The 27,816-nt window shown below is 44.4% G+C and overlaps 1 long non-coding RNA gene across 2 annotated transcripts in view; it reads left to right on the forward strand.

Moving 5' to 3' along the window:
• Positions 1 to 27,318, forward strand: part of LOC311521484 — a 33,427-nt gene extending 6,109 nt beyond the window's left edge. The window contains exons 2-4 of one of the 2 annotated variants that reach the window (XR_014711901.1): positions 25,237 to 25,342; positions 26,045 to 26,373; positions 27,115 to 27,318. This is a non-coding gene — a long non-coding RNA (uncharacterized lncRNA). Of the gene's footprint in view, positions 1 to 25,236; positions 25,343 to 26,044; positions 26,986 to 27,114 lie in introns of those variants that run through there. The other variant, XR_014711902.1, reaches the window with a different exon arrangement.
• Positions 27,319 to 27,816: the final 498 nt, after the last annotated feature.

Here is a 27,816-nt window from a genome sequence, read left to right on the forward strand (position 1 = left end):
TCAGTATTTTGTTTTATCATTGTTCAGTGTGTGTGGCCCCATGCTTTCTTCCCTGCACACGATTCAAATCCTGGGGTAAATAATTACTTCCTCATAGGCTTTCCTGTGGCACTCTTCAGGATCGTATCTAAGTGCTTCACAGACATTAATGAATTTATTTTCATAACACCCTAGTGAAGTGATATTATCCCCATTTGCAATGTGGTACACAAACCCCACATTGTGAAAGAAGGGGGTAGAGGACTATACTGGGCCAGCTAGCCCCACCCCTCCAAGCCTGCAGAGCACATTCCAACTGAAGACAGGGTTGAAAAGGAAGCAACCCAGTTCAGAAGCAGGAGCTGTGGAGGAGTGCAGACCTATCCTGAAGGCTTCTGCGAACTGGAGAAGCCTCCGTGACAGAACAGGATTAGAATGTGGAGCCCAGCAGGGACTGGCAGTTTGGTTTCCTTTTTCTTTTCTCCTTTTCGGGGACCAGAAACTGAGGGAAGGAAGCAGTGGTAGGAAGTGACCGAGGGAAGGTAACTCAGAGGACCCATCCCAGAGGCCAAACACGGCTGACCTTCCTAGGGCCGTGGGTGGGCCTGGACTCCCCTACCACTACCCCATGACCAAGTGGATACTAATCACTAGGCCACCCAAGGACCCCATTACACCATTTCATAGAGCAAGAACTGAAGCCCAGAGGCCTCTATTCACAAAGGGACTTTGGTGCAGAAGTCCAACATTTAGGCATCCCTGATATTCACAAAAACTATGGATGCCTAATCTTGGAGGTGTCCTTTTGTCAGCAGGCATGTGCAAAACCACTGAAGTCCTGATGATGACAAGCTTAACATGCTAGCTCAGGCCTAAATCCCAATGGGATTCTCAAGATAGGTGTTCCCTTTCCTACAGGGCCCAATCCAGTAGGTGTGCTCAAAGCACTCCTAACCCACACAAAAAAGACTGCTGTGGTTGAGATGTCCTTCCATCAGTTTTCCATTATACCCAATAGCCCATTGGTTAGAGCACTCACCTGAGATGCAGGAGAGCTAGGTTTTAATTCCCTCTCTGCCCTGCTTTGAACCCAGATCCCCTACCTCCTGTGGTTCTAGAACTCACATGGGGCTATTGGCTATCATAGATTGGGGTCTCTCTCCAGGTCTATCATGCGAAAATGCTGACCCAATTTAGGCACCTAACTACAGGAGAGGGTTCACGTCAGAGGGAGGCGTCTGCTTCCAGCCTGTCAATTAGATGCTTATGGCCCTAAACCCTGCTTCTTCCTGTATGTTTTGCTCCTGGCTAGTTTAAGTGGCTTCCTGCTCAGTAGGATGGCTTCTGTGAATCCTTTTCCTATATAATGCCTGGGGATCTCGGCTGCCTAACTTGGGGCTTGGAAAACCTCTGGGACACATAGGAGTTGGTGTTACAATGCCTAAGTCCTCTTTGTGAATCTGTCCCAAAGAGATTAAGGGCAAAAGTGCCCACTAATTTTAGGTGCCCAATTTGAGATGCCTAGGACCTAATCTTTCAGATTATTTAGTATTATGGGACTTTATTTTCAGAGCACATTTTGACTTCATTAGCAGTTGTGAATACTCAGTATTTGTGTAAACCAGATCCCAGGGCCTCGAGTACAAAAAAATGAGGAGAACACAATTAGTGGTCACTTGTAAGTTGTTGGTTTATGTGGCTTGAGTAGCATCACACAGGAACTCTGTGGCAGAGTAGAGATAGAAACAAATTCTCCAGGGCAGCATTTAACTGCTTTTAAATATGATTACCTTTTTTTCTTGCAGTCCCCTGATTCATTCACTACACACCTTCTAACTTTTGCAACAAATGAGGTAGGGATCCTACAGACAAGTCTTCTTCACTACACAACCCCGACTGAGCCCCAGAGCACAGTCCAAACTCTTTTTCTGTTCCTCTGTTCCTCCTTCCCCCACACAATCCTTGACCCAGTCTGCTTTCCCAGCCAATCTCATTCTCTGCTGTGCTCCCACACCAGCTCCCAGTTTCACACCCCCTTTCACCACCACCCAGACTCCTTGTCCCAGTCCCCTGCCTTATCCCAGTGGCAGTCTACTCCTGCCATTTCACTCCCACCTCATCCCACCCCGTCTCCCCTCAAGTCCAACTTTGTCCCCTCTGTATTCCTTCTCCATGCTCCCTGGATGCCAGCGGGGGGAGCACTGAGCACAGGAGAGAGTCTCCCTGCTCTCTGTTGTGGTGCCCAGTGCCATAGCAGCCACCCTGGGCGATTACAGGGAAAGTTCTGCTCAGACCTTACAGCTGCAGGCTGGAGCATGCCCAGGGCAGACAGGATTTTCAGAGATTTTAGCTGCTAACTTCTAACAAATCTCTGCTGACCAAGTGCAAACTGAAACTTCTTCAAAGGCTCATAACTTGGCCTAATTCCTGTGGAAAAACTGCCTAAAAGGTCCATCCTTAACACAAAGGCAAGCCATTGTCAAATTTCAAGTCCCTGCTCCAAAGCATGAAGGTGCTAGCGCTTCTCAACTAAAAGGTTAAGAATCTTTTTCACATGAACAAAATGTATTTTTCTCTAATCTCATTCTTAGAAATGACTGAAACCCTTTTTCCTGAAACATTCCAAAACAATTCAGCCTAGTGGCAGCACTGGAAAATTTCAGCCACAATGGTTAAAGTTTGGCAAAGTTATAAGCAAAGAGAACCAGTTCTTATAATGAAAGCATCAAGCAACCTAAACTGTAGGCAGAGATGGTGGCAGTATCTATAATATTCAGTAAACGGCTCAATCCTGCAAACACATGCCTGAGTAACTATTCATGGGAGTAGTCCTATGGAATCCAAAAGATAAATACATAATTAATATAATACAGATTGAAGAAGCTACTGTCTTTTTTTCTTTTTTAAATGAAGACTACATCAGTATATAAAATTCTGCTGCCTTGTGGTCTTGCATGCCAGGTAATACAATGGAAATTAAAAATGGACCATGTAATCTAGTTATCTCACAACTTTTAAGTAGATTTCCTTGATCAAGAGCTACTTGAATTCTATTTGCACATGCCCTTCCGCTTTTGAACCCAATTCTAAACGTTTTTATAGCAACTAGCTAGGAAATACATTGTCTGAGAGCATGGGACAACCACAATCTCCCTCTGAGCAAAGTGAAACTTGTGAATTATTGATCTGCAGGTAAGTTTCTGCATGCACTTAAAGATCATAGGTATAGTGGTAATCCATGGATGACCCAGAGGTCTCTATTCTGGGAGGCAAGCTACAGCCCGGAGTCCCAGCGCACTACATGCATAGATTTGGGGAGGAATTTCTGTATTTCTGAATCCATTTAGTCACTCATCAGACCTAACTACAGTTTTTGAGACAAGGGGTAAGATTGTCATGTACTGTAAGTCAGCATTGTTCTACAGCAGTGGTTCTCAAACTTTTGTACTGGTGACCGCTTTCACATAGCAAGCCTCTGGGTGCGGCCTCCCTCCCCTTATAAATTAAAAACACTTTTTAAAATATATTTAACACCATTATAAATGCTGGAAGCAAAGTGGGGTGCGGGGTGGAGGCTGACAGCTTGTGACTCCCCATGTAATAATCTCATGACCCCCTGAAAGGTCCTGACCCCTAGTTTGAGAACCCCTGTTCTACAGTCTTCAGCAGAGGTACATCAACGGACAATTTGATACAAAATCTTCAATGTGGGGTTAAGAAACGGCTTGATTTTTCAGTTTGTGGAAGGTGTACTTCAGAAAATCAGGCCCTTGAATTCGTAATATTGATATTGTTGGTTCTAGATGAAGGAGCAGAAGCAGATCCTCTTCTGGGTCCTCCTCCCCTGCCTCTTCATACCCACGGAGAAGGCACCATCAGTCTCCTTTGGGCATGAAACTCACTCCCTTTAGGCTGTGGTAGCTCCCACCCTTCACCTGCAGTCTGAGTGAGCCCATTGCATGGAGGTGGAGTCAAAAGGCAGCTTTCAGAGCAGGAAGAAGAGGCAGGTGCTCTGGGAATTGGAGCTCTGCACTGTCACTAGAGTGAGAGCAGTGGATGCGAAAATGGTGGCTGGCGCAACGACTTGCCGTATGGATCCCGGGAAGAGCGAGATCACAAGTCTAAAGACGCTGCAGAGGAACACGGAAACATGCTTGGGCCTTAGGATTCAATTTTCTAGTTTAAAAATGGTCAGGCCACAATTAACTCTTTACGTTCTTGATACAATGAAATGTTAATCAACAGTACTCACATCTTCTCCCGAGTATTTCAGTTCTCCCTGTGTTGTTGGCTTCTTTTGTGTTTTTCTATTCACTTTCCTTCACTTCCCATTTCCCCCCCGCCCCCGACTGTCATTTCATTTCTGTTTACTTTTCTTCTCAACAGTCAATCCCAACGGTCATGGAACCTTCCGATTCCAACATTCCCTTCCTTTTCCTTCTTTTAAAGAGTCATCATCCAAACCATTTGCCTATTGCTCAAACAACAATAGAGAGGAGCAAAAAATCACTCTTTATATATCTCATTACACACTGATCAGTCCAAGAGACCTGAAGCAGAAAACAAAGTTGCACCCTGCCTCCGACCCACTTCTGCAACAGTTTCCTTGTAAACACCACCAAAGAGGGTGGTGAAATGAGTTGATTCACCTACTCCTCTGCTAAATTCTTCCTCTAGCTCTACTTGGCTAATCACAACCCACACTACACTTTAGAAGGGGTGCACCTGGCTGGCTAACTGTGCATGCATTCCTTCAGTGCAATAGGGGATACAACTGTCATTCTGTGGTATTTACAAGGAAACTGAAGTAGAAAGTTAGATTTCATTTTAAGTGCAAGACCCTTGTGGGATGGACAGAGAATATACAGAAATAGATGAAATATTTTGGCTACAGTGATCATCGCTACTACATTTTGTGGTAGTATTACACAGTACCTAAAATTTGAAATCTGTAGTCCTGGGAGGGAGCTCAGAGAGAGGCTGCCATACTTGCTGGTAGTCTTCCAATGACACTTTTAGAGGCCTTTGTGGATTGGAAGATAAGCCTTAATTCTTCTTATACTTCAACATTAACGTGAAAGGATCCAGCAGGATCAATAGAGTTTCTGTACATTTTAAATCTTGTGCATTCTGAGGTCTGTGCATATTTGAATTGAGTATAGAATCTAAAGCAGGGGTGGGCAAACTAGGACTTGAGGGCCACATCCGGCCTGCCAGCTGATTTAATCCATCCCTTGAGCTCCTGCTGGGGAGTGGGGTCTGGGGTTTGCCCTGCTCCAGCTGAGGAGCAGGGTTGGGGGCCACTCTGTGCGCACATGCCACAGCTCCGCATGGCTCTTGGAAGCAGCGGCATGTCCCTCCTCTGGCTCCTACATTTAGGGGCAGCCAGGGGGATCAGCGCGCTGCTCCTGCCCCAAGCGCCGCCCCCGTAGCTCCCATTGGCCAGGACCTGTGGCCAATGGGAGCTGCAGGGGTGGCGCCTGTGGACGGGGCAGTGCGCAGAGCTGCCTGGCTGTGCCGCCATGCAGGAGCCGGAGGGGGGACATGCTGTTGCTTGAGGTAAGTGCCGCCAGGAACCTGCACCCCTGAGTCCCTCCCACACCCCAACCCACTGCCCCAGCCCTGATCCCCCTCCCAGCCTCTGAACCCCTCAAACCCAGCCCAGAGCACCCTCCTGCACCCAAACCCCTCATCTCCAGAGCCTGCACCCCCAGCTGGAGCTCTCACACCCCCTGCACCCCAAGCCCCTGCCCCAGCATGGAGCCCCCTATCGCACCTGGAACTCATTTCTGGCCCCACCCCAGAGCCCACACCCCCAGCCAGAAACCCTCACCCCCGCAGTGTCCCAACCCCCTGCCCCAACTCTGATCCACCTCCTGCCCCCTGAACCCCTCTGTCCCAGCCTGGAGCACCCTCCTACACCCCAAATCCCCAGCCCCACTCCAGAGCCCACATCTCCAGCCAGAGCCCTCCCCGCCCTCCCTCTGCATCTCAACCCCCTGCCCCAGCCTGGAGCCCCCTCCCGCACCCTGAATTCATTTCTGGCCTCACCTCCTGCACCCCAACCCCAATTTCGTGAGCATTCATGGCCTGCCATACCATTTCCATACCCAGATGTGGCACTCAGGCCAAAAAGTTTGCCCATCCCTGATTTAAAGCCTGCTCATCCAAGTGTAGTATGCAGGGTTAGAAGAGATGGACAGCAGGTCAGGTTGCAGGGTTGGCCTAAAGCAGTCAAAATTAATTAGTTTTATACTTTCCAATGCAGGACCTACCTTACCACATTATGTGAACTGCAGCGGAGGATAGGAAGATGGAAATGAAAATGAAGGAGGAAAATTATTTATCCCTGTTTTAAAAGTAAATATTACAGACTTCAGTTCCAAAGACAAAGCTGATGTCCTCTAGCCCAGCTGTTGTGCTTTCCATAAAATTGAAAAACACTCTGTAAAGAGGTAGATTCTATAACTACGTTTCCCTTTCATAAGAACCTGAACTGGGAGCTCTGAAACAGCTCCCCATTCAGCACTGCAAGTAAAATCAAAAGAGCCAGATGCTTCTGAATTGCTATTACTAAACTGGAGGGGAAATACGGCGGTTTCATGTCAACTTCTTGCAAGATTTTTTATTTTACTTAAAATGCTGAGAAACTCATATAGCAACTATCCTCCTGCAAAAACAACAAGGAGTCCGGTGGCATCTTAAAGACTAACAGATTTATTTGAGCATAAGCTTTCGTGGGTAAAAACCCCATAAATCTGTTAGTCTTTAAGGTGCCCCTGGACTTCTTGTTTTTGTGGATACAGACTAACATGGCTACCTCCTGATACTATCCTCTTGCAAATACCTCCTTAAGCATATATCTGTTTTAATGCCTAAAAAGCACTCAAAATAGCTAGTGTGTATAATTCCTTAATTTATACCATGTCCTGCCCTCGCACTTATCTATTTTATTCACCTGTTATTCTTCTCACATGTTTAAGCCTTGAATTTGCAAACATTAAAAAATGCTCTTTCACTGTACACACAAGTAGCTTCACTGATGTCATGGGCTATTCATGCATAAAGTTAAGCATGTATGTGTTTGAAGGATGAGGGCCTAAGAAGGTAAGCACTTTGAGTCAGGGACTATCTTCCTTATGTGTGTGTATAGTGCCCAGCAAAATAGGACTCTGGGGTGTCTAATTGTTATCCCAATAAAAGTAACTAATGTTTCAGGACACCGAGTTAAGTTATTTGACAAAATAAAGTGTAAGAGGAACAACAGCTGGGTTGTAGCATGCAAATTTGCAAAATACAACATTTTACAGAAGCAGTATTGTTTCCAACACACAGACCACTGATTCAGTGATTTAAAACACAGCCACTATTCACATACCTGTCACTAACTGACCGACCCCAGGCAAGCACACATGAGCCACAAGACCCACAAAATGGTGAGTAACCACAGGGGCAGGAGATATCAGTGTTCCAGGATTGTACTGTACACTGGGCACATGGCTGTTGGGGAGAGCCAGCACTGTAGGCGGGGCCTTAAAATCATTACTGTTCCCACATTTTCCACAGGTTGAATTAATTATGGAAGATATCTTGCTGCTGAGGGTGAGTAGGGAATCAAGGGAGAGTCTTCTCCAAGACTGCAGCTTTCGCCCTGGCCCTTATGCAGCTCGCCTATATGCAGCAATGATTCCCCCTCACCCCCAGTGACAGCAGAGTGCCGAGGGAAAGTTACTCATAATGGGGCAAGAAACAAAGCAGCTCTGCCAAAGAACCACCAGCAGCAGCAGATTGCCCAGTATCTCCATGAGAGTTTTGTAGAGATATCTGAAGCAGATTCCCATGAAGTGAGGGGGTCAATCAACACCCTGTTCCGCCGCTCAGATCAGGGATGTGGTGGTTCGCGCATCATACAGACACAAGCCTGCTTTCTGCAACCCTCCTGCCCCCAACAACTTGCTTCAGCGATTCCCAAAATCAAAGCCACTTACCAAGGGCCTCCTCTCCTGTTTGCGCTTCACCGAGCTCCAACTGGCTGTCTAGTCTCCTCTGGGGTAGAGAAGAGCTCCTGGCTGCATGCATCTCTGACCTCCAAGTTGTCCTCTGCCTCTGAGTCCCCCTCCCCCTTCACATGCTCGTCCAAGATTTCCTCCTCCTGGCTTGGTCCACTCTCAACTGGCACACCAGTCATCAAAGTATCCACAGTGGCCTTCGCAGTGAAGGTGGGGTCACCACCGACTATCACGTCCAGCTCTTTGTAGAACCAGCAGCTCATGGGCACGGCACCATAGTGGCGGTTTGCCTCCCGCGCCTTGTGGTAGGCGTTCCGCAGCTCCTTCACTTTGACCCTGCACTGCAGTGTGTCCCGGTCATGGCCCCTTTCTGTCATGCCCCACCCCAGAAATCTGTCTGCAGGTATCACAATTCCTATGGCTGGAGCGCAGCTGGGACTGGACAGCCTCCTCTCCGCAAATGCTGATGAGGTCCAGCAGCTCGTCATTGCTCCAAACGGGGGATCGCCTGGTGTGTGGAGCAGGCATGGTCACCTGGAAAGATGCGCTGAGACCACTGCACGCGTCACCGAGCAAACAGGAAGGGGACTTTCAAAATTCCTAAAGCATTTAAGGAGTGGGGATGACAGTTGGTCACCTGAGGGCAGGACAGTAGAGTTCAAACCAATGACCAGAGAGGTGAGAACAGGCATTGTGGGACACCTCCCGGAGGCCAATCACAGCGCTGTAGTCGACCAAGGTGTCTACACTGGCACTGCGGAGCTGTAGCCCCCGTGCAGAAAGCAGTACGCCTCTTGTCGGGGTGGTTTTTTTACAGCGCTGCAACTGCACAGTTTCTGTGCATTAAGTGGCTTGGCAGTGTGTACACCTTGAGAGTTATACTGCAGAAAGTTGCTTTACTGCGCAGAAACTTGCCGGTGTAGACAAGGCCTAGAAGTAAGGGGAAAGTGGCAGATGGGTTGGGATGGTCAAATCATGTGAGAATAAGACCTTTATGGGTGCTGGTTAATAAAATCATTTGTGGAATTTAGTGAAGGGTATTGTTGATCTGCTGGAGACTTGCTTAGCAGTTATGGTATACTTTTAATGCTGTATTCTGCTTTCACTAATATCCTGCTTAACTTCAGTCTTTGTGTTTATGAAATAACTTAATGAGAATGCTGTTGTTGGAATCACTCTTTTGAGTAATTTAACATCCATAAAAGATTGTATTTGCAATTAAGCGTTTCAAGGAAAATTTCTTAAAATGAAAAGGCTGGCTTAAAATAGTATCTTCTCTTGCAAGAAAGTGTGTAAATTCTAAGTGTAAAGTCTGGGACAGATTCCCATTATCCCCATCTGACTATGATCAAGCTCTGTGTATATAAAAAGGTAGTAACTGTAAAGAGTAAATATTTTTGTAAGAATAGAGTGTATATCTGCTGTATGTCCTGCTATGAGGCTAATACACGTGGTACATTTTTATGTTTATTTTAAAGGAATACAGGGCCTGATTTTCCACTGCCCTTCAGAATGTGTTCTCATTTACTACTGTGCAAAAAAAGCTACCTTTCTGATTTGGTAGCACCTTGCACAGGTGTAAGTGATTATACAAGGCGTACAGCAGTGAAGAACTCAGGGCCATTATCTTGAAGGAAATTATTAAGCATATCTTAAATTCTGTAAATGGAAAGTGTCATTTGGATTTTTTTTTTAAGTCTAGCATTTCATCTTTAGTTTAAGATATAATAGCTTCCATTTATGTGGCAAAGTAGTTAAAGCAAGATCCCTCTGCTCCTTCCCTAATTACTGTAATAGCAATTAACTGACAAACACATGTTGGCTCATACGCCATTAGAAACACGAGGTAGACAAGGTTTTCCAAGTGGGAAACAAATAAGTCATGGGAAGGATGACATTGCTGTTTAGTTTTCTTCTAAAAGAGCTTCCATTGATCCAAAATGCATAAATTTGTAGTGCGCTTAATAATACAATAAGTACCACTCAAATATTTTTAGAACATATAGTCAGGAAATCAGCCCTAACTAATTAGTCTTCTTTTTCACCCTTTGTTCAAGAAAACATTCTCTGTTTATAAGAACTTTGAAAATGATAGTCACCAAGATACTTCTTAACAAGTAGTTTAAAGTTTGTGATATAACTAAAAACAAACCAACAAGGAACCTTTGCAATGTTTCAGTCCCTGAAAATATCCTTGCAGTACCTTGGCTATATAAAAATGCTACTTATGGCCATGGAGAATGCTATGAGAGGTGCTGACTATTATTTATATGCAAAGTATAGAACATTTACATAAATAATACAGATAAATTGCAGGTTAGTGTAAAACTGAATGTTAATGGAATACTGTAGTTAATTCAGTCAAGAATCAGGCATAATGTAAGAGTGCAACAAGATAGTCTAAATGGATGCTATGCATTTAAATTTGTATTTATGGACTTAAAGGTTATTTTGTAGTGAAGATATTTTGCTCCCTCCATGCACCTTGTATCAAGCTCACTGAATCTGTGGTCTCAGGGAGGAGGTAGAAGCAGTTGACAGGATTGGAGCCTGTAGAAATAGCTTGCCTTTACTGAATTGGGACAGCTCCATCCTTTAGAAATTGCTGCTCATCAACATGAAATTGGGCTGGATTACTCAGCAAATACTGTCTAGCACCATTAATTCCTGTGAGTGAGATACTTCTTCATGGAACATTATTTTCATGAGCTGCAAAACAAAATCTTTTCGGCTCTGAGGTGCTGAATGGAAGTTTGCACAGGGGTAGGAATCAGGTGATTTTATTCTCAGATCTGCCATAGACTTTTGTGTAACTTGTGCCTCAATTTCCCCATCTGCAAAATGGTGATATTTTCCCATACCTCAGCAATATTTTAGAGATATTTCAGTTATATCTATAAAGTACTTTGAGATCAGATGGAAGGAACTAAGCCAGAGGAAAAAATATCATATTATTTCTCTGTGTGAAACAACCTGAAGGCCCTGACATCTTTGAGAAGCCTCTCCATCCTTTGGCCTTCTCTTTATTAGAGAGGAACTGACTGTTCGAAGAGCTATTCTACCAGAATGCTTTTTAAGCAGCTCATGTGCACATGCAAAAGCATTTTAATCCAACTAATTAATGTATTCCAAGAACATTTGATTTAGACTTGTTTTCAGCAGGTCTAAGGACCATTTTATTCTCAACTGTTTTACTACCAGTATGGATACAAATTAGCTGAACAATTCATCTAATCATTTTACTGTTGTCCCACAGAGTGCTGGTGGCTGCTTGAAACTCCCAAAATGCACTAATACTCTGACACAGACTATAACTGGATTGGTTTATGTTATACATATCACATTCTGTTTGGAGCTAGGTCACTAACATGAAGAGGGAGGAGAGCCTCCTCCTGCAGCTCTGGTTCCTGTGATCCTCCCCCACACACACTTCCCTTTCCTTCCCTTCTGGAGAGAGGTCTAAAGAGCTGTGTCAGATCTGCCAACAGACTTTTAGATAGGGAGGGGCAACAAAGGAGTAGCTCTGCTGGACTGCTCATAATTTCATAGGATGGGTAATGAAGGATGGAGCAGAGCTGGGCTGTCTCTGCCAATCCATTTACTCCCTACTTGTTCTGTGAAAAGTTTGTCAGAGCCACTTCCTCATCACCAGTCCCCTTGTAAAATGGATGGTTTGTTTCCTTTATAGCTTCCTACCTTACCTCAAAGGCTGTTTGGAGGGGAGGGGGGAAGAGAAGAGCAAAGGGCCCAGAGCTGCAGCTGGGAATTCCTGGGCTTTCACTCCTCAGTACTAGGTAGGCAGGTCCTGGAAGGCATTAACTGTGTGGATCAGGGGGAACAGGTGTCATGTGTGTTTTTGGGGAGCATGGAAAGATAATGCATTAATTGAAGGCAGCTGGCATGAATTGGGCAGGGGGAAAACCTGACAATAGCATAAACTTTATGGAAGGCAGTTTTAATTTTAAACTACCTTTTGGAGCTTCCTTTTCTTTTCTTTACTCCATTTATCTTTTATTTTAATTTAAAAAACTCCTTTAATTTGGACTTTGTTCTTTTCTTCAACCCCCTGTCTGGGGACCCCATTGGACAGGATATGCCCGACTCCCAGGGCTTCAAGAAATGTCTCAGTTGCAAGTAATCTATCCCAGTGACCGACGAACACGTTCAGTGTGTCTGCTGCCTGGGAGAGAAACACATCCCACAGAAGTGTGGTTTGTGCCGGCAGCTGAAGCCCAGATCCAGAAAGGATAGAGAACTGAGACTCAAATTCCTATTAGTGGAGGCAGCCCTTCAACTATCCGAGCTGCACCAAGACACTAGACAGTGAGAAACCTCACTGCAACCCTCTACTTTTAAGGGAAGTGATCCCAAGAAGACATCTAAGAGCCGCTCACATAAGGCCTCTAAGAAAAGAGCTGTGAGTTCCCAAAGTGAGTCCCAATCAAGCCGAAAATTATCTCCAGCTCAATCAGTATCATCGGTATCGACGGCACCGAAGCCGTCTAAATCTGGTACTCGGGCTGACATGGTACCACCCCAACAAAGCATGTTGGGCTGCCTACGGACCCAATAGGCATAGGTAAGGAATCATTGGTACTGACTGGGCATGAGAGACATAGAGAATCCACCCCAGGAAAGGCTCCTGTGGCACAGACATTGACATCGTTACTGCCTGCAGCACGCCAGGCACTGACAGACCATATCCTCAGGTGTGTATCACTGACTCCTGCAGAACAGACATCCCGTGACTGACAATCACCTCCAGTACCAATACTTTCGGCACCGCCGGACCTCCGGTACGCAACAGACCTTTGGTGTCTGATGCACCAGATTCACCTCTTCTCAGTACCAGGGTCCCAGTACTGAGTTCACCCAGAGCTCCTGACTCACTGGCAACCTCATGCTGTGCACTACCTTTTTCATCCCCTGAGTCAGATAGTGAGCAAGAGGATGTGGTTTCCAGCTGTTTTTCTCACCATCCGTGTGGTGCCCAATTCCATTATGGACCACACCCATACCATCCATCTGATCCCTAGCCTCCCTGTAGGGGCAGCCATGGTATCAACCACCGGGCCCCTGCCCACCCTCTCAATGGCATGCTCATAGACAATGTGCCTCCCATAACTCCAGCTTCGCCTACCAACAACCGAGGAGACCTTCTCCTTGAGCTGCTGCACCGGGGGCATCTGGACCCCCTCCCCCGCAACAGACAAGAGGAACAAGAGACTGAAGTCGAGGAGAAAGGGAAATATTTCTCATCATCACCGGACTAGATGGGTAAGCCCCCTCCTCCATCATTGGCAGATGATTTTAAACTATTTCAGGCGCTGGCCCAGAGGGTGGAAGAGGCACTGCAGATATCACTACAGGAGGTGACCAAGTCACACCACAAACTAGTGGACATTTTAACATTCTTCTCCCTCATCCAGAGTAGCCCTCTGTATTAACAAGGCACTCTTGGACCCTGCCAAACGCATATGGCAGATCCCTGCATCAGTCCCACCAACATGTAAGCAGGCCAACAAAAAGTTTTACGTGCCAGCAAAAGACGTGGAATTTCTCCTCTCCCACCTGCCTCCCAATTCAATCATAGTGGACATGGTGAACTGAAGAGGCCACCAGCACCATTTCAAATCCCGCCCCCCACGACCAGGACTGGAAGCAATTAGATCTTTCTGGGGGGAAAACATACTCCTCAGCCACTCTTCAGTTCCACATTGCAAACTATCAAGCCTTAATGGCGACATATGATTACCAGAACTCTTCAAAACTCAATTCCTGTATTGAGCAGCTCCCGGGTTCACACAAGGAACAATTTAAGGCTACAGTTAATGAAGGCCAACTGGTAGCAAAGACATCACTCCAGTCTGTGTTCAACGCAGCTCATGTGGTTGCATGCTCCATCTCTACTGCCATTGTGATGAGACGAGCCTCTTAGCTGCACCTATCCCACTTCTCCAAAGAGGTTCAAATAACTGTGGAGGACCTCCCCTTTGAAGAGACAAAACTGTGCGCCAAAAAGACCAGTGCTTCCCTTCACACTTTAAAAAATTCCAGGGCTACTCTTCAGTCCCTCTGGATTTACACACCTGGGTACAAGGAAAGTGTAAACCTTTTTAAAAGATCAAGTCATTCAGTGTTAGTAAACTCAGGAGAAAGTTGAAGAATTCTAAAAAGCAAAAAGTCTGTGGGTATTTTAAAAAATACCATATCGATCATATTGATCATTCATATTTCTCTAGTGGAGATCAGGCACTTGCTTAAAGTGGTTTGAGAAAAATAATGCAAAACTAATCTCTTTTTAAAAATTGGTTTAGTCTACTCTGGGACTCAAAACACTCATACTTTAATCACAACTGTATGTTTATTACATGGTTTCACATCAGGGAAATCTTAAATTAAAGCAGAATACAAATATGCCTCTTAAACAAATATCTTTTTTTAAAAAAATTTAAAAATACATTTTAAAAACACTATGAATGAGTATATAAATGTTCCTGCAACATGTGTGAAAAGCAGGAGGAATGACATAATGAAATCGAAAGCAGTATTTGAATCTCTCAACCATACCAACAATTTCTATAATAAATGTATTTTAAAATGCTGATTTTAATTTCATTATTTTTGTAGGGCTTCCTGTGTTAACTTATCCCATTTAAACTTTAATTTTATTGCAAGTCACAGTTGTACTGTCAATAGATGAAATTTAGAACATCCAGGAAGTCAAACTTTCTACAACTTTTAATGATCCTATTTTTGCCCTCCTACCTCCTCTGCTTTTGCTTAGAATTCTGTATGTCCCCTCCCCTCCCTGATTTTTACAGCAGGAGAATATTCAACTGAACTGTGCATTTCCAAGTAGTCTGGGTCTTAATCTAGTAGAGAAGGTCCTTCAACTTCTAGATGAAGTACTTTTTATATTGTCGTCCTTCCTCTGCTCAGTAATTCCTATTAAACTTTTATTCCCAGAGTTATACTAATATCTGCATGCTTATAAAGAAAGAGATTATGAAATCTTAATGGAGGGGATGACTCATGTTGGTCTCTGACTGACGTGAAAGGTGTCAATTGTAAGCTAGGAAACGTCCTATTATCTAGCAGTAGTGGAAAACCAAAACATCAGTATGGATAGTTGAAGAACATTTACTTACTGTCTGTTGGACAAAGCACTAGCCTACGTGTGTATAAGAAGGAAGAATGATGCAAATTTCCATATTCTCATAAATATGCCTGTAACACCACTGTCCACACTGTATTATTAAAGGGCATCTGTACTGGCCCCTAAACTCAGTTTACCCCTCACTGGCTCTATGAAGTTACTATTGTGCCAGAATTTATTCAATGGAGAAAATAAATGATGTTCTTATTCTTACAATGAACCAAAAGGCAAGTCAGGCAGCATTTCAAGCCTTCTCCACAGCCATTGCAGTGAGAGGAAGAGGAGGAACTGTTGTGCTTTTCTGTCTCAAGGGGATTTTGGTCTGTTTTCCCCTGCCCCTTTCTTTCTGTGTTTTTTTTAATTTTTTTTATTTTCCCTCTTGTGTCATGGGGTGTACTCACCCTGCACTGAACAAGGAAGGGGCTGAGGAAGCCATGCTCCCTCGCCCCTGTTGGGCATGCTCCAACTGGAGCAGCAGCATAAAAGGGAGCAGCTCAGCTCAATCAGGCCTGACCGCAGAAGAGGGAGGACACATATTACCAGCTCCAGCCCAGGAGCTGCTGAAGCCCCAGATTGTGGAAGCCAAACCCGTGAGATCCAGGCTGGTACCCAGCCACCTGAAGACGCCCAAGGGAGGGCAGAACCACTGAGAGCAGCACAGGCCAAGGAACTCGGAGACCCAGGAGCAGACCAGACTGCTGCTTAAGGAGACAGAGTAGGAAGTAGCCAAGGGGGACTATACATTGATATGGTTGCAGAAGCAAAAGCTAACTCAACGTGTTGCAGTAGGATCTCTGCTGACCCAGTGATGAGGGTACTCATGACTGACAAGACCCTGGACTAGGACCCAGTGGAGTAGGGAGGGCCCGGGTCCCTCGGCCCCAGCCACTACCACCCCAGGTGGTGGCCCACCCCCCTACTGCCATTAAACCACACCTATCTGATTCTGGCCATTAGGCCACACAGCCCTAAGGAGGGCAGCTATACTGACTCTGGCCATCAGGTCACACCACCCTGAAGGAGAGGACAGCCATATTGACTCTGGTCATTAGGCCACGCAGCTCTGAGGGTGTGATAAATGAAGTGGGGAAGTAGCTCCCTTTTATGGACATCCAGCCAGACAGTTAGCTATAAAACCCCTGTTAGGAGCTGTTCTCTATTTGCTTTACCTGTAAAGGGTTAACAAGCCCACAGGTAAAAGGAAAGGAGTGGGCACCTGACCAAAAGAGCCAATGGAAGGGCAAGAACTTTTTAAAATTGGGTAAAAGCTTTCCTTTGTCTGCATGTTGTTGTTTTTTGGGAAAGGGGTGAACAGTCATGCTGTGAGAAGCTTTAAGCCAGGTATGAAAAACCATCAATTCATACCTCAAACCTGAAACCCCAGATATGTAAATAAATTAGGAAATGTCTAGTAAGACGTGATTAGGTTTATTTCTTTTATTTCTTATTGGCTTGTGGACTCCTTTGTGCTAATCCCAGGTGCTTTTGTTTTGCTTGTGTAAGTAGTGTCAGGATGAGCTCCACCCTGACATCTGGTGGTGAGGTGTGGCAAGTTGTGGAAAAGAACTTCAGGGGCCGATCTCATTTGCATAGGCACACCCACCCCGCCTAGAACGAGGCCATAGCTGCCCAAATGGTCACTTTGGCTGCTGTGGGATCCCCAGTGTCTCTGTTATTGGGGCAGGAAGAATAAATTGTTATTACCCTGATTATGGGAACTGTGCTTGGAACTGTACTTGGCCTTTTGTTATGCTGGAGGGACTCACCATCAACTAAGGAGCACTTGCTAGGCAAGGGTCATGGATTTTAAAACTCTGTGAATGGAGAGAGAGGCTGGGGACAAGTATTAATACTTGGTGGTATGGGCCTCTTGGTGAGGGCTTTACATGCTAATTGCACCTTCTCCACTCTGGAATATCAGAGCTAATTTTGATTCCATTAGGAGTCTAGTTACAGGCTTCTGAGCTCACTTTGGGCTAATGGTGCACCAGCACTGAGGCTCCCCTACTACAGGCTGAATTCACCAAAGAGCTGAACTGACTAAGAGCTGAAATCACTGAGTGTTGTGTTAGGTAGTGGGGGAGCCTGAAGATATATTGTGGAGCAGTTTGCGGGACGGCGGGAGTGCCTTGTGGACAGGCTGGTGGAGCAGTTCGTAGGACGGCAGGAGCTGCTGGTGGGACGCGGAGCAGTTTGTGGACCGGCTAGTGGAGGAGTTTGTGGGGCGGATGACGGAGCGGAGCGAAGGCCTGTGGAGCTGTGGGATGGTCAGCTTCAGATCATGTAAGGTGACTCTTACCCCTGTCCCATTTCTACCCAGGTTGGGAGGTAAAGCTCCGCAGATAAACTTTCGAATTCTGGGGCTGCCCTGACCAGGGACAGAGACTTTTGGGTCATTGGACTTTTGGGACTTTGGGTGATTTGGGGTTGCTGGACTCAAGAACCAAAGGGAAAGGGGCATGCCCCAATTTGCTTGGGGTGGGTTTTTTTTTTTGCTCATGGGTTGTGTTATGAATCCTGTTGGTGGTGTTTCTCCAACATAATGCCACATTGTTTCTCTCTGTTATTAAAAGGCTTTTTGCTACACTCAGACTATGTGTTTGCGAGAGGGGAAGTATTGCCTCTTGGAGGCGCCCAGCAGGGGTGGTATATATTTGTCCCAGGTCACTGGGTGGGGGCTCGAGCCGGTTTGCATTGTGTTATTGGAATGGATCCCCTAGATACTACACTTGTAACCTTTAAGCTGAACCTCAAGAGAGCTATCTTGATTCTTAATTTTTGTAATTGTTTCTTTTAAGATCTAGCAAAAAGCCTAAGTTCCAGATGTATTTTCTTTCTTTTTGTTTTTTATAAAACTTAGCTTTTTCAAGAACAGAACAGGATTGGTTTTTCTGTGTCCTAAGAGGTTTGTGCATGTTGTTTAATTAGCTGGGGGCAACAGCTGATTTCCTTTGTTTTTCTTTCTCAGCTCTTCCCCAGGGGGTGGTGGGGTGGTGAAAGTGCTTGGGAATGCTTTCCTGTGGGGTACCCCCAAGTGTGCCTTTCTGGGTTCTCAAAAAAGGGGTTGCACTTTGGGTGGTGGCAGCATCTACCCAGCCAAGGTCAGAGAAAAACTGTAACCTTGGAAGCTTAATACCAGCCTGGAGTGGCCAGTATTAATTTTTAGAATACTTGTGGGCCCCCACCTTCTGCACTTGAAGTGCCAGAGTGGGGAATCAGCTTTGATAGGGGGAGAGGGCACTTATACTGACTCTGGCCACTAGGCCAGGGTGCCCTGAGGTTAAGGGCAGTCAGGTGGGCTTTGCCAGGGGGCTGCAATGCCCTTGCCCCACTCAAGAGGGAGATGGGGTGTACTCACCCCGCAACATCTTGTTCTGTGTCCATTCAGCTCCCTGATGCTGTTCTTCTCATACTCTGAATTCAGCTTCCTAATAACTCCCTCTTCTCACAGGGATCCTGCTGCTGCCACTCCTCTCTGCTCACCTCTCCTCTTCTAACTGCTCAAAACTAATTGTCATGAAACCTTGTGATTATAACATTCCACCCAGAACTATTAAAAAAAAAAAAGTTCACTGCCCAGAAGAGTCAGCTTGCTGTTCAGATACCCCTCCATGTGTATCCTGTTGCTTATTGACTGACCTGGCCAAAGCATTCAAGAAGAGGATGTAAAGGAAATTGGCCTTCCACTTTCATTTCTTTGTAGATACTTTGTCTGCCTCGCCTGCTACGTTCCTGAATTCCTGCCATGGCTTGGCTCATGCAGTTGTATACTGAGCTACGTTTTAAGGAAATTGCTAATGAAACATGTCCTTTTCATGAAGTAAAATATGGGTTAAAAACGCCATTCTGTGGTCAGGAAACTGAGCTGGGATTTCTTTTCAACCACACCAATATTGGACACACCAATAAGTACACACCCAGAATTTTAATGCAGATCAGATTGGTAGCTTGTCTTTTGAAAAAGAAATTAAAACGTACTAACTTATTGTACAATACAATTTATTAAAAGTGACAACCATATTTTATTGTCTTGATAACTAAATGTAAGATTCAAGTTATCCTTGGAAAAGTCATCTTAAAAAAATTTTTACTGTGGAAAGTTGTTGGCTTGGTTAAATCTAACTTGCCACTTATATGCATACAATAACATTTAAAGTCTTTGGCTCCCAAAAGCAGCCTTACCATGAAGGAGCTGACTTAAATACCTTCTCTATTAATAGATGCAACTTCCATGAGGCAAACCTGCATGCTCGCGTGCTCTCTCTCACTCTCTCTCTGAAGCATCCTGTTATAAAGAAAGAAACTTTATTTAAAGAATAAACTTCCAGTTAGGTTAAAAATTTTTTGATAATCTTAATGAAAAAATAGGTGTTTAATACATCAGACTAAAATAGCAGAACCATATTATATAACCTTGTTGCACTGACATTCTAATAATTAATTATTTCAGGGTCCAATTGAAGTCATTAGGGTTGCTTGAGGAATAAGATATTACTTGGCATATGATTAATCTGCTGAACAGTAATAGGTCAGTGTGGCAACTGTGCTTTTGATGGGATATACAAACCCCACACAGGCAACAAGAGGTTAAGGAGCTGCTCTGGGCTCAGCCTTCCCCACCCTGCCACACCTGCAAGAGATGCACAGACTGGGGGAGGAGTTAAGAGAAGCAGAACAGCTCACTGGTGAGCAGACCAGGGAAGAGAGTAGACTATTAACTTGCAAGTCCTGAGAAAACAGCTGAGGGAAAGTAGGGACCTTCCCAACAGCAACTGCCTGAAGGTCTTTCTCTGATAGCCTCTGAGACAGAAGCATTTCCACCTCTCTCATACTAACTCAGTTTGTTTGTGTTAAATCCCCTTGGTTTTGTTTATGGACTACCTTTGCAAGGGGAGAGATTTGGAAGTGACCTGGCTGGAGGACCAAGTCACAGGAGGAGGTATGGCACTGCACTGAGGAGGCAGAGCAGCTGGTGGCTGCTGCCCCCAGGTGAGAGAGTTGCCATGCCACACCTGGCCGTGGGGAGGTACCAGGTGGTGAGCTGCCCACCTTCACAGCTGCTCTTCTCCAGTGGGTGGAAGCCAGTAGTCATCAGAAAGAGAATATTCTTCAGCAGGTGGTGGGGAGGCTGGGTGTCTGGCCCTATTAGGAACATGGTGCTGAGGGCAGTTGGCAAGCTGCCTATTGGTACCAGCAGTTGAGGCCCGTAGAGCATTAGTAGCTTAAGCACTTACAGTTCTTGCTTCAGCCATGGTACAAATGGTATGTTACTGGGGACTGGTTCAAAACAAAGATTGGTACCACAGCCCTCCAGAGACCCCACAAAGAGGTGATAATTTCATGAGTAGAGAGATGGCACAGTCTGTCTCTTCCGCTCTGTTAGTGATCCAAACCCCTTGAAGTCAGTGGAATAAACTCCCATTGACATTAGTTGGCTTTGAATGAGACACTAACATTTATAACTTTAGTTTCAGTTATCAAGTAAGTGTATTTGGTGGTTGGTCCATTCCAAGTTGTATGTTTCTGTATAAGGTAGGTGTGAATTGGTGAAAGGCATGAATTTGTAGAAAAGGATTCATGATCTGTTAATTACATGGTCTAGATAATACTTAGTTCTGCCATGAGTGCAGGGGACTGGACTATATGGCGTCTCTAGGAATAGCAAAACCACAAACCAAATAGACAAAATATTATATTTAATATCTATATAATTCATAGTGGGAGGGAAAATTAGACCAAAACAAAGAGTAACAAGACTGAAAGGATCTACATTCTGCCACTAGAAACCGCCAGCATTTCCCGATGTTAATATGCTAATTAGCTTTTTAAAAAGAAAAGGAGTACTTATGGCACCTTAGAGATAAATAAATTGGTTAGTCTCTAAGGTGCCACAAGTACTCCTTTTCTTTTTGCAAATACAGACTAACATGGCTGCTACTCTGAAAGCTTTTTAAAGAAAATGTTGTTGATAGAAATAAAGGAACAAAAAATGGAAAAAACTGAAATGTGTGTTTTGCCTAGCTCAGGCCTTTCTCAGCATTTAGAGTGCCAGAATCAACCCCCTTTTTAATACAGTTAATGGTATCAAATAGTTGTGTCAGCTGACAGGAAATAGGAAAGTTCTTATGGCAACTAAAAATATGCACAAGAGGAAAAACGCATCAAACAATATAGCAAACAAAATAAAAAGGAGTATATTGATGATAAATACAAAAAGAATACACATAAGTCCTACCTTAATAAATGCATACCTTAATAGCTTATTTTTAGTTTTATTTCTTCCAGTTGAGAAGCAATTCCTATGGATAATGGATACTTTAACTATGTAAAATTGTTTTCCTAAGATACAATTCACTCTTACAGGTTGAGCAACACAGGAAACAGAATGCCACATATTTATTGCATGCTGTTTCTTGATAGATATATGCAAAACTACCCCCTTCGCCACAGCATGGGCGGGAAAGGAGGACTTACTCAACAAAAGTACAGGTAGCCTTGGCATTTAAACCACAGTGCCTGTATTCCTACCTATTAAAAGATGTGTTTTGAAAGAACTAGATGTCTATCACTATACACAAGCGGCTTAAAGTAGAAATGAAAAAGAGCAATTCTGTTTATGTACCTTACTAGCTTACATACCTGGGTAATCATCCTCTTGAGCATTATAGCATGTGGCGGTATCGACTCTTATAGCAAGATGTTGCAACAACTGTAAGATTTTTAAGGGAAAGGGGACTTTGGAAGAGCTTCTTCAAGATAGGTGAACACAGGAGGATAACAAGTACCTCAATGGAAGAGTCAGGTAGAATTAAGATGGTATGTGTTAATAGTGCTATCGTACAAGACAGATTCTACTAGCAGCTGCAGAGACAACAACTACTCTACAAAATATCACTGCAGGAAGCTTGTTTCTTGAAGGACATCAGTATGGTGGATGGTCAGTACTCACTAATTTACTCTTTAAGAAGGTATGCTTAGCAACAACAGTACATGTATAATACAAATACAGTAGGATGGGACCCTTCTGAAGGGACGATAGCAACTAAGCATGAGCCTGTTCTCACCTCTTACACTGGTCAGAGAAACTACATCCCTTCAGTAATCAAATTCTTATGGATGTCTACCACTTTCTCTCAGGATTACTTTCCAATATCCCAGGGGTAGGAAACCCATGACACGTGTGCCAAAGGCAGCACGCAAGCTGATTTTCAGTGGCACACACATTGCCCGGGTCCTGGCCACCGGTCCAGGAGGCTCTGCATTTTAATTTAATTTTAAATGAAGCTTCTTAAACATTTTAAAAACCTTATTTACTTTACATACAACAATAGTTTAGTTATATATTATAGACTTATAGAAAGAGACCTTCTAAAAACATGAAAATGTATTACTGGCATGCAAAACCTTAAATTAGAGTGAATAAATGAAGACTCGGCACACCACTTCTGAAAAGTTGCCGACCCCTGCAATATCCAATAGGATGCCTGGGTTCTATCCTCAGCTCTGAGAGAGGAGTGGGGTCTAGTGGCTTAGAGCAGGGGGGCTGGGCGCCAGGGCTCCTGGGTTCTCCGCAGGCCCATTCCATCCCCCACACCTCACCCACTCTAGGGCAGCCATTTATTCCAGTCCCTTGTAGGGTCACCCATTTCTACCATGTGTCTCTGTTTTATATGATGTACATAAACCGAGGAGCTGGAGGGTCTCTCTGCTGCCTCCCAGACACTGACACCCCCTAACAACAGGCTGATTAAACTGACTCAACTGTCCTGTGGGGCTGAGCTGCTTCCCTTGGGATGGGGTGACCCTGGCTCCCCCCCTACCCCCACTGCTTCCATTGTAATGTACATTAAACACTAAGTGTTTAGCAAAAAAAAAAAAGTCAAAGTATTTTTGAAGTGGTGAAAGGTCAAAGGGAGCAAGGAATGATACCAATATATTAGATTAGCTTCAATATGTTGTTGAGTGTTTAATCCTCATGCAAGGCTAGGTAGAGCATATTGACCATTCACAGAATGGACGACTGAATACTATCCTTTTACTCCAAGTGAGCACTACCATGAAGAAAGTTTCTGTATAATGGAATAACAACCTTTATTTTGATTTTTCAGTCATTGAGATACAGGAATATTTATGTCATTCTGTAACTCACACAGGGAAAACATTAGGCTGAGATGAGATGGCTTTTCTTGGCCATTTTCAGTACATGAAAACCTGAAATGCAAACCCTGGGAATGGATGGAGGCTGTATGGACTGGGATGTAGGTGGCTTGGCCTAGTAGCAGAGCATGACTCAGGTTTATTGGGCAGAGCAGATGTCCGGGTTGGAGAATGAAGCCAAGGGTCAGCAGAGTCAACTGCCAATTACCACTGCCAGGGAGCAAGCCAGAATCAGAACAAGGAATAGAAGCTAAGGGTCAGAGCTGAGGTCCGATACCAAATGCCTGAGCCGAGGGTCAAGTCAGGGTCAGAAGTTGGAGGCCAGGGGCGGAACCAGGCTGGTAACTGATGATTGGAGGTGAGGTGTAAGGGCAGGAACTGGAGGAGAGGCAAGGATCAAGCACAGAGCAGGAGTACAGTGGGAACAGTAGTGAAGGCAGGGATGAGCCCAGACCAGAACAGGTTTGGGTGCAGGAGGCAGACACAAGCAGGATCCAATGCAGCTACCATAGGAAATCGCCTTGTTGCTCAGACAAACTTCCTGTGTCTCCTGCCTTAAATTGCATGGTTGGACCAATAGGTTGGAGCCAGGTGATCCTCCAATCAGGTATCCCGTGGGTGGTGTGTTGGTTGAGACTATAGTCCTACTAGCTTCTTGGCCCATCAGGTTTCGGTAGACAATGGGTGGAGGCCAGGATGCTGCAGCTTCCTGGGACTCCCAGGCCATGGTTCAAGACCCAGAACATCACAGAAGCAAGAAACAGAACAAAGCCATAAAGTAGAATCAGCGGTTGTCCTAATAAAATCAGATTAATCATTTGTGTATCAAGTAAACTACTTTAAATCCCTTAAATTACAAATAAAACAAGGACCGTGTGTCTGAATATACTAGGCTTTTGTTTTCATCTTGTTTCGTCTTCGTTTGGTCGTAGGAAATGTAAGCATTTATTTGATGTAAGCATCATTACTAAATATTATTTAATTCCTATGAAAGGTTACAAATTGACCTTGATGGTACTAGGTTTACTGTACTAAACTTGCATAGAATATATTTTAGTCTCTCTCTTCTTTTTTTCAGAGTAACAGCCGTGTTAGTCTGTATTCACAAAAAGAAAAGGAGTACTTGTGGCACCTTAGAGACTAACCAATTTATTTGAGCATGAGCTTTCGTGAGCTACAGCTCACTTCGCTGTAGCTCATGAAAGCTCATGCTCAAATTGGTTAGTCTCTAAGGTGCCACAAGTACTCCTTTTCTCTTCTTTTTGTTTCCTGCTTTCGCTTTTATAGATCTTTCCCTCCTGACCCACACCCATTGAGAGATCTCATGAACTGAGATCGCTGCTAAGTGGACTCTCAGGGAACTTTAGAGAAAGATTCAATGATTTCAGATGTACCATACTCTAAAATGTCCTGAATCTTAGCATCTGTGGCAGTTATACCCCAGCGGCTGAAACAGATTGAAAAATGCTTCCACTTGGCTAAATAAGCAGATCTAGTGGTATGCTGTCTGCTGTTCAGTAAAATATTTTGAACTGCCAAAGAACAATGTTTCTCTATTTCATCAAGTCACTCAATAGCCAGGGTGTAAGGTGCAGGCTGTTCAGGTCTGGGTGTAATAATTGACCATGGTGTTGAGACAGTAGATCTGGAAGTGTAGGCAGAGTCCAAGGAGGCCAAATGGAGAGGCTGTGAAGATCCAAGAACTAGCACTGTCTGAACCATGCTGGGGGTTATGAGAATTATTCTGGCATGGGCTTGTTTTGATATGAGGATCACCTGTGGGATGAGGTGAGTGGAAAGGAATGCATACATGAAGTATGGTCCCCACCAAAGAAGAAAAGCATCAGTCAACAAGCTTGGGCTGTGACCTGCTTGAAAGCAAAATTGACAGCATTTTCTGTTGTCATTCATTGCAAATATGTCAACCAACAGGATTCCCCAGCCACAGAAGATGGTTCTGAGCACACTGCACTTCAGAGACCACTTGTGATCATGAAAAAATCTGCTGAGATATTGGCCAACAGGGATCCCAGAAACTGTAAGTATAAGGGTAGAGAGTAATGCCTTCCTTGATGCAAACATTCCAGAGTTTCATCTCTTCATGATAAAGCCGATTGGACTTTGCTCCTCTTTGTCTGTTTAGGTAGTATACTATGGTTGCATTGTTGTCAGAACCTGAACTGACAAACCCCTGATGTGAGGGAGAAAGGCATGATGGGCCTTATGAATTGCATAAAACTAGTGTATATAGATGTAAGGTTCGCTTCTTGTTCTGACCATAATATTTAGGTTTGTAAATCCCCCAGGTGAGCACCTCATCCCATGAGTCACGTCAATTATAATCCTCTTGGATGGAAGAGGGAACAGGACACCTCTGCACACAGTGCTCTGATCCATCCACCACTCCAAAAATGCCAGGACTGCAGCAAGTACGCAGACCAGTTTGTCCAGCGAATGCCTGATTGGTCGATAGATAGAGCTTAGCCACCCCTGGAGGCTGTGCAGGCAAAGCATGGCAAGTTGAGTCACAAAGGTACCTGATTCCATGTGGCCTAATAATCTTAGGATCAAAATGTGGTGTTGGGGTCTGACTTGAGTGAAGTTCACAGCTGAGGAATACCCTAGAATCTTTCCAGGAGCAGATAGGCAGTCAAATTTGTAGAGTTGAGTAGGGCCCCAGTGAATTTTGAGTTTCTGTGTTGTGGCTAACATATTTCCCTTTGCTTTCTATGTGCCCCAGATGCTCGGACAGACTAATGTATTGGATGTTGTGGAGAACCAGTTGTTTGGATCTGCATCAAATTAACCAACCATCCAGATATGGAAAGACATGGATCCTGTTTCTCCTCAGATAGGCTGCCATTTCTGTCATGCATTTTGTGAATACTTACAGAGCCAACAACGGACAAAGGGAAGTACTGTGTACTGATTATGCAGCTTGCTATCACAAATCTTGGAAACGTCTTGTGACTTGGCAAAACTGCCACATGGAAGTTGACATCCTGCAAATCGAGGGCACCAAACCAGCCGGTACAATCTTGGGAAGGACTAATCAGTGCTAGAGACAATGTGAGAACTTATGTATTTGATGGACTTGTTGAGACTGTGAAGCTCTAGAATGGATCTCATGTCTCCTTTAAAATGTGGAATCAGAAAGTATTGTGAATAACACCCCCTTCCCCAATGTTGAATCGGAACTTCCTCTACAGCCCCTAGATAGAGCAGAGTCTGAACTTCTTGAAAAAGCACTGACTCATGAGAGTGGTTCCTGAAGGATGGGGACGATGGGTGAGGATGTGGGGTAGGAAGAAACTGGATTGAATACTCAATCCCACAATACTTCTGATCAATTTGTCCATAGTTATGGACTTCCAAGCACTGAGGAAATGAGATAATATACCCCCAAATGGTGGGGAGAAAGAGGATAGATTGCTGATGACTGTTTTGCTGTCCTTGAGTGGGAAGTCAAATGGACTATTTCCCCATAGCTGATTAAGGATGGGATGCCAGTATAGTGGTAGAATTAGACTATTTCCTACACTGAGATTTATGACTCTTCTTTGAAAAGCCTGTCTGTGTTGATGAATAAAATAGCTGCCAATAATACCGCTGTTGCTGAGGCCTATATTGACATTTCCTGGGTGTTGGAGTGAACAGTCACTTGAGAGTCCTTAAACAAATGTAAAGTCTCATCCATTTTGTTAGAAAATAAAAACTGAGTATCAACGGGGAGGTCTTCAATAGTTTGTTGAATGTCTGTAACTATGCCTGAGTTTTGCAATCAAGATGCTTTCCTTATTGTTATTGCAGATGCCATTACGCTATAAGAAGCATCAGCTACATCAACATAGACTGTAGTGAGATCTTGGCCACTGTGTGGCCTTCTGCAAGAAAAACCTTATATTCTGCCCATGACTCTTCAGGTAACTTCTCAGTAATTTTGGACACCGCAAGCCAGTGCACAAAGCCATATTTAGCTAAAAGCACCTGGTGAATCACTATGCACATTGGAGAGAGGAGGTTGAATACATTTTTCTACCAAATAAATCAAGTCTTTTGGCTCTTTCTCTTTAGGAGTTGATTTAAGTATTCCCTGTCATGATCCCTCATTGGCAATCATATCTACTAGAGAGTTGGGTGCAGGTTGAGAATAAAAACACTCCTGGGAATGGGAACATGATAGTGCTTATCCATGTGCTTAGCTCTAGGGGCCAAAGTCTTTGCCAGTTTTAGAAGAACTTCAATAATAGGGAGGGCTTTCCTCCCTAGTGTGGAAGCCTGGAGAATATCTAAGAGCTTATGTGTGTGTTTTCTTGTACACGCTCACTTTGAATCCCCAAAGATATATTTGTTCTTCTCAGTAGTTCCTGATTTAAAATAATCAGGAACTGGAGAAGGCGCATCCAGAATTATAAAATCATCCGTGAAAAGGAGGAAACTGCTCCAGCCTCTCTCATCATGCCTCACCCATTTCATATATGACCAAAAGAATTTGAATTTACTATTGAGAGA

Source organism: Lepidochelys olivacea (genome assembly GCF_965140295.1).
Source record: "Lepidochelys olivacea isolate rLepOli2 genome assembly, chromosome: 1".
Classification (NCBI taxonomy): Eukaryota; Metazoa; Chordata; order Testudines; family Cheloniidae; genus Lepidochelys; species Lepidochelys olivacea.